This window comes from Triticum aestivum, chromosome 2B (genome assembly GCF_018294505.1).
Source record: "Triticum aestivum cultivar Chinese Spring chromosome 2B, IWGSC CS RefSeq v2.1, whole genome shotgun sequence".
NCBI classification, from domain to species: domain Eukaryota; kingdom Viridiplantae; phylum Streptophyta; class Magnoliopsida; order Poales; family Poaceae; genus Triticum; species Triticum aestivum.
In genome coordinates this window covers 532778168-532785912 of record NC_057798.1, presented here as the reverse complement: position 1 = coordinate 532785912, position 7745 = coordinate 532778168, and positions in this window count along the sequence as shown.

Below are 7745 nucleotides of genomic sequence, written 5' to 3'. Positions count from 1 at the left end.
GTCGCCGGTGGGTTTGACCCACTTTGACCACGACAGGACACCCCCTGAGTCCCTGACAGGTGGGCCCAGCCCTGTAGCTAATTAGGATTAGTGCTAACCACTGTTAGTTAACCCCCTGACACTGACCAGTGGGCCCCAGCGCCACTAATCCCTAATTAGGATTAATTAAACCTGTTAAACCCCCCCTGTCACTGACGTGTGGCCCCCACACGTCAGGTTTGACCCCAGACAGCCGCAGTTGACCACTGACGTCATGCTGACGTCATGCTGGCGCAATAATTATAATTTCTGGATTTAATTTAAATCAGGAAATTCCAGAATATTATTTAAACTTCAAAAATTCATAACTTTTATTCTGTAACTCCAAATTGGACAAATTATATATGAAAAATGATCAGAAAAATCCAATCTATCCATCTGTACTATTTTCATGCATGATCAAACAAGTTAAATTGATGTTTTAAGCAGAACAAGGAAAAGCACTTAAAGAGGCCATGTTTGAGTTTGAAATTTGAATCTTTGATTCAAATTTGTTCAAACCCTTCTGGTTTTAGTTGCATTAGCCCAACACACTCATATTGCCATGTTTCATGCATGCATCATATTGTTGCACATTGTTTGGTGATGCTTGTGTATCGATGTCCTTTGCGACAGGTTCTGCCCCCGAGGAGTACCGTGATTACCCTAACGAAGAACCGTATCAGTGCGTCGAACCATCAGGCAAGCAACCAACCATTTGATCATATCGATACAATCCCATGTTCTCGCTCCTGCTTTTTTTTTACTGCACTAAGACAACGCGTTTCAAACTGCTGTGTGTTACGGTAGTTGAACCCATTTCCTCTGCATGACCTGTCATTGCCACAGTAACTAGATGAAACCCACTAGCATGTTTAGGAGTTGATTGAGCCATGTGTATGTGTTGTTCCTACCTTGCTATGCCTGCTATGCTTAGAGTCGTGTCAGGTCTGGTTCATCTGGGTGATGGGCTAGAGTGAAATGTTAATGTCGGTAATGAGAGTGGTGTGGTGAACATGATTTGGTAAAGGTATCGATGAGAGGCCATGTAGGAGTACATGGTGGGTTGTTTCATTGAAGCCGACCTTAAGCACTGAGATCTGTATATGTGATTTAAGATACAGCTACTACCATGCATTGGGCCCTGAAATATGACCCCGCTCGACTTCTTGTTCACCCTAGCTCTCTGTCCAGGAGTTGCAAGTAGTTTTTGGTGTTTGTAGCCTACTGGAGGCCGTAGACAGCGCTGGCCGTAGGGGTGGGCTGTGATGCGGTAGGTACGTGGCCGGGTGTATCGAATACCCGTTAGGTATCTCGGGAACCTTGTTCACATCGTTCGGGGCCGTATGGGAAACCTCGGCCGGACTCCCTGCGGATGGAACCTGAATAGGCGATAAACCTGGACTAGAGGCTTAAGTGTTTAGGTAGGTCGTGGTCTACACCCACGTCGGCTTTCGTTTGAAGTCTGCCGAGCACATGTCGTGTGCAGACGCTAAGTGGTGGAAACATGTATGAAGAAGTACACCCCTGCAGGGTTATCATAATCTATTCGAATAGCCGCGTCCGCGGTAAAGGACTACTTGGTTGCCGATACAGTTCATAGGCAAGTAAATGGAAACTACTAAAAGCCTCAAGATAAGTGTGAGTGCCGAGGATGGCTCTTCCGTAGGAAGACGGAGGTGGATCCTCGGTAGTGTATTGAAGTGGTGAGTAGTGGACTCATGTGCGCAAAACCATTTCAAGTTGGAGTATCGTAGGATAGTCTAGCCAAGAGTCAAAGCTGGCTTGCTGCAATAACTCCACCAACCCTTCTTGATAATATGCATGTATGTAGGATCTGATGTAAGTCTTGCTGAGTACCTTTGTACTCATGTTGCTATAATCTACATTTTTACAGAAGACGCTGCAACCCCTTCTGATGGGTTCTATGTAGACGTTGACATCAACGAGTAGGCTAAGGACCCAGGTGGTGACCCTGAGCTTGTGATGGACCACGTAGTATAGCTAGGCTTTCCAAGCCTCTTTTATTTTACTAGTTGTCTGTACTCAGACAATGTACTTCCGCTGCTGGTTTGTATGACTGTATGACTTGTATGTTGGGTCGTGAGACCCGTACCTTTGTGTATGATATGTATGGCTCCCTGGGCCTTAAATAAAGTACTTGTGTCGTAGAGTCATGTTGTGATGCTTCGTTGTATTTGCACATATCGAGCATATTGTGTGTATGATTGAAATGCTTGGTATGTGTGGGATCTGACTATCTAGTTGTTTATCTTTAGTAGCCTCTCTTACCGGGAAATGTCTCCTAGTGTTACCGCTGAGCCATGGTAGCTTGCTACTGCTCTGGAACACTTAGGCTGGCCGGCATGTGTCCTTCTTCGTTCCTGTGTCTGTCCCTTCGGGGAAATGTCACGCTTTGAGTACCGGAGTCCTGTTAGCCCGCTACAGCCCGGTTTACCGAAGTCCTGCTAGCCCAGTGCTACAGCCCGGACCCATTTGCTGATGACCGACACATTCGGAGCTGGGTCATGGATGCCTGTCCCTGTAAGTCTGTGCCACTTTGGGTTTACGACTAGTCATGTCAGCCCGGGCTCCTTATCATATGGATGCTAGCGACACTATCATATACGTGAGCCAAAAGGCGCAAACGGTCCCGGGCAAAGGTAAGGCGACTCCCGTGGGAATACCGTGCGTGAGGCCGCAAAGTGATATGAGGTGTTACCGGCTAGATCGATGTGACATCGAGTCGGGGTCCTGACAGCGTTGGCATCAGAGCCGGACTGCCTGTAGGTTCTCCAAGCCAAACTGGTCGATGTTGAGTCTAGAAATTCTTTAGTTATATGTAGGGGAATTGTTTGTGGGTTGGAACGTAAGGCTCTTTTTTTTACTCCTTTATCTTATGACATTCTGATCTGAGTCAGTCCATTCTTCCACCGGGGGTTAAGGGATTAGGATCTGTTCTCTCTATCAGGATCACGAGTTACTAATCAGTAGTACCTTATAAGTTTGATGGTTACAAGCCTAGTTCAGTTCTACCACCACATTATGTTGCTAGAATGGTTTCAGAACTTTGATATGATGATGTTGAGTGTGTACGAAATCCTTTGTCAAATGTCTCAAAATCCTTTTTGAGCATTTACAGCTGTTATGCTGCCGAAATTTTGCTAGAAATTCTAATGCCTTTGCATTATGATTGTGCTTTCAGATGGCCACTCGCGACCTCAATCAAGTGGTTCGCCTGACTCGATGTCTAGATGTACCCGGCCATACTGCCAAGTTGGTCAGGGTAATGACTGAGGCTGGATACCGCTGGTATCCCGAGTACACGCTCGAAGAGCAATTCCGAGATTTTAATCAAAGCCAGTATCTCTGCACTGTCAGGATATTTCCATCTTATCCTAGATCCACCGAGCCTCTTCACTGCTCCTATGGACTTGGGGTTACTATTGAGATGGCTGTGCAGGACGCCGCCTACTCTATGATGACCATTATGCGAGTCAGATCTGGTTTATTTCGGGACTCTGATTTCCGGTATATGCCAGGATCACTTCCGGGAGCACAAGGGTATCTCCAGGCTATTTATGCTGACCCCACTCAGGAGGATTCACGGACTCGCACCACTGCTGAGATGCTCGAGGATAAGGACCGTGAAAATCGGGCCTTGAGGTTAGAGCTCTTCAATACCCGTGCTGACCACTGGGCCACATTGACTCGGTTCGCACCGGCGGTGCAAGCTGGATATTCAGATATGCGCGATCTCTATCCTGTGAGTTCTGCTCTGCCAGACATGATGGGTTGGCGTGATGTAGGAGGCATCACCCCACCTCGCGGTCCCCGCAGGCCACCGTCTGTTGGTACAAGGCCTCATCCTAGCCCCTATGGTCCACAAGCTCCGCGAGACCGTCTGTTTCCAGATGATCATGTTGAACTTCCAGGCTATGGAGGCGACTTCTACGAGGACTACTACGGATCGGTCTGAGTTAGTGGTAGTATCACTAGTTCGCACTAGCTGTGTCTTCTATCGTCCCGCGTGACTCGTGGGATATGACCTAGTTTGTACTCTTTCCGGAGGTGTGGAAAAATAATGTATAGGAGCTTGGGATGCCTCCGATGAGATGTAATCCTCTTTTCACCGTATTAGTACTTTGTTTGGTCTTGTACTAAACCCTGTATGGTGTGTATGACGATGGAATAAAAGAAGCAGTTACTGTATCTACCATGTCATACGGATGATCATCTTGCATTCCGAGTTATTCCTTACATTATGTATCCTATGTCGGAATTTTATCATCCTGACTAAATCATTGTCTTGTTTACCTAGGATGGTCAACACGCGCACTAACCCTGCTCCTCAAGAGCAGGCCGAAGGCAGTGAAGTCAGGGATACAAATCTGCCTCATCCTCCTTCACTAGCCGAGGTTATGATGGAAGCTGAGAGAAACAAGCGGGAGACCAACCGTTTGTTGGAGCGTATTGAACAGAACACAGCACACCATCAGAGGACTAACGTGGTGTCACTCAGTGATTTTATCAAATTACATCCACCCACGTTCCACCACTCCGTCGAGCCTCTCGATGCTGATGACTGGCTTCGCAGTATCGCTCACAAACTGCGTTCTGCGCTGGTAGCGGAGGCTGACAAGGTCACCTTTGCTGCATATCATCTTGAAGGCCCCGCCAGTCTATGGTGGGAGAATTATGGAGCTATGCGCCCAGCAGACCATGTCACTACTTGGGCTGAATTCAGCGAGGCTTTCCGTGAACATCACATTCCGGAGGGTCTCATGGACCGTAAACGTGAGGAATTCTGCAATTTCACCCAAGGCCGACTTTCTGTGGATGTTTATAGCAGGGAGTTTGGTAATCTCGCACGATATGCAACCGAGGAAGTTTCTACTGACGCCAAGAAGCAAGCAAGGTTCCGTAAGGGACTTAGTCCTGAGCTTCACCGCGACCTCCGTCTGCATGAGTGCACATCTTTTCAGAAACTTGTCAATAAAGCCATCAGTGCTGAAACTGGTCAGACTGACTATGACGCAACACGCAAGCATGGCCGCGACATGGGTTCCTCATCCGGTGCTGGTCCTCAGAAGCGCCGCGTGTGGGTACCCAACACCGCCCTGCCACCCAGGTTCACACCGAGGCCATCTTTCCAGGCGCCTCGCCCTGTTCAAAAGTCTGCACCGGCCAAGCCCTATGGGGGTCCAACTAACAATGCTCCTCCACGTACCAGTTCCGTGACTTGTTTCAAGTGTGGGGAATCTGGTCACTATATGCATGAGTGTCCCCAGACCAACCCCAATCAATCTGCTAAAGCTGTTGGCCGTGGCAAGCCGACAGGAAAAATATTTCACGCCAGACCGGTCACCGCTTCACGTGGCCATGTCAACTGTATCTCTGCCGAAGAAGCTCAAGAGGATCCCAACATCGTTCTCGGTACGCTTCTTGTTAATTGCCACCCGGCATCTGTTCTTTTCGATACAGGAGCCTCTCATTCTTTTATATCCGAAAATTATGCTCGTTTGCATAACATTGCATTCTGTGACATGCCATCTACTATGGAAATTTCTACCCCTGGTTCTAGATGGCAGACCTCTAGGGTAAGTTATGGAAATGAAATCCAAGTCGACAGACTTGTTTTTCTCGCGTCTTTGACAGCCCTTAAATCTTCAGATATTAATATCATTTTGGGTATGGACTGGATGTCATCTCATCAAGCCAAAATTGATTGCTTCTCTAGGACTGTTCAACTCACCCATCCTTCGGGGAAGATAGTCAATGTTTTGACCCGAATAGCCAAGCGACAATTATATTCTCTTAACGCCAGCCCTTTGCCAGACCTTGAGGACATTCCGGTAGTCCGTGATTTCCCGGATGTCTTTCCAGAGGAATTGCCAGGTGTTCCACCTGACAGGGATGTAGAGTTCGTAATCGACCTCATCCCCGGAACCGTTCCGATTGCTAGAAGACCTTATAAGATGGCACCACTAGAACTAGCCGAGCTTAAGAAACAACTCGATGAATCCTTGAAAAAGGGTTTCATCCGCCCTAGTTCATCTCCGTGGGCTTGCCCCGTCCTATTCGTCAAGAAGAAGGATGGTACGGACCGGATGGTTGTAGACTACCGACCTGTCAATTTGGTCACAATCAAGAACAAATATCCACTTCCCAGGATCAACGATCTGTATGATCAGCTCGCTGGATCCTCATTCTTCTCCAAGATGGATTTGAGGTTGGGCTACCATCAAATCAAAATCAGAAACGGGGACATTCCTAAAACGGCCTTTGTTACTCGTTATGGCCAATACGAGTACACCGTCATGTCCTTCGGTTTAACCAACGCTCCAGCCACCTTTTCTCGGTTAATGAACTCAATCTTCATGGAGTATCTGGATAAATTCGTCGTAGTTTATCTCGATGATATACTCATCTACTCCAAGAACGAGGAAGAACATGCCGAACATCTAAGGCTAGTGTTGAAGAAACTTCGAGAGCATCGCCTTTATGCCAAATTTTCTAAATGTGAATTCTGGTTGTCAGAAGTGACCTATCTGGGTCATGTAATATCTGGTAAAGGTATTGCTGTTAATCCTGAGCGAGTTCAAGCCGTCCTTAATTGGACTCCACCTGAATCGGTCAAGCAAGTTCGGAGTTTTCTAGGCTTAGCGAGCTATTGTCGTCGCTTTGTCGAGAACTTCTCCAAAGTTGCTAAACCTCTAACCGAACTCCTCAAGAAAGATAAGAAGTTCGAATGGACTCCAAAATGTGAGCACAGCTTTCAGGAACTGAAAAGACGCCTGACCTCTGCTCCCGTACTGGTACCGCCAGACTTTTCCAAGGACTTTGTTATCTACTGCGACGCCTCGCGACAAGGACTAGGTTGCATTCTTATGCAAGACCGACACGTAATTGCTTACGCTTCACGGCAATTGCACCCACATGAGGAGAATTATCCTACTCATGATCTAGAGCTTGCAGCCGTAGTCTATGCACTTAAGACCTGGCGACATTACCTCCTCGGTAATCGTTGCGAAATATTCACTGATCACCAAAGTCTGAAGTATATTTTCACCCAACCGGATTTGAATCTCCGGCAGAGACGTTGGGTTGAATTGATCACAGACTTCGACTTAGGAATAACTTACACCCCAGGGAAAGCCAACGTCATGGCTGATGCGCTAAGTCGTAAATCTTATTGTAACAACCTGATGTTACAACAAAGTCAACCGCTCCTCCATGAGGAATTTCGGAAGCTTAACCTTCACATTGTACCTCAAGGTTTTCTTTCCACCTTGGTAGCAAAACCTACTCTTACGGATCAAATCATCGCTGCCCAAAGGCGAGATAAGGGAATATCTAAAATCAAAGAGAACATTGCTAGCGGAGGTGCTAGTTGTTTCTCCACAAATGATCATGGTGTTGTGTACTTTGAGAACCGTCTAGTGGTTCCCAAGAACCAGCATCTACGGCAATTGATCCTTAAGGAAGCTCATGAATCTCCTCTCACCATTCATCCCGGTAGTACTAAGATGTATCAGGACCTACGCCAGAGGTTCTGGTGGACTAGGATGAAGAGAGAAATTGCTCAGTTTATTGCTAATTGCGACGTCTATCGTCGTGTAAAAGCAGAGCACCAACGGCCTGCTGGCACCCTTCAACCCTTAGCTATTCCTGAATGGAAATGGGATAAAATTGGTATGGATTTCATTACCGGTTTTCCCAGGACC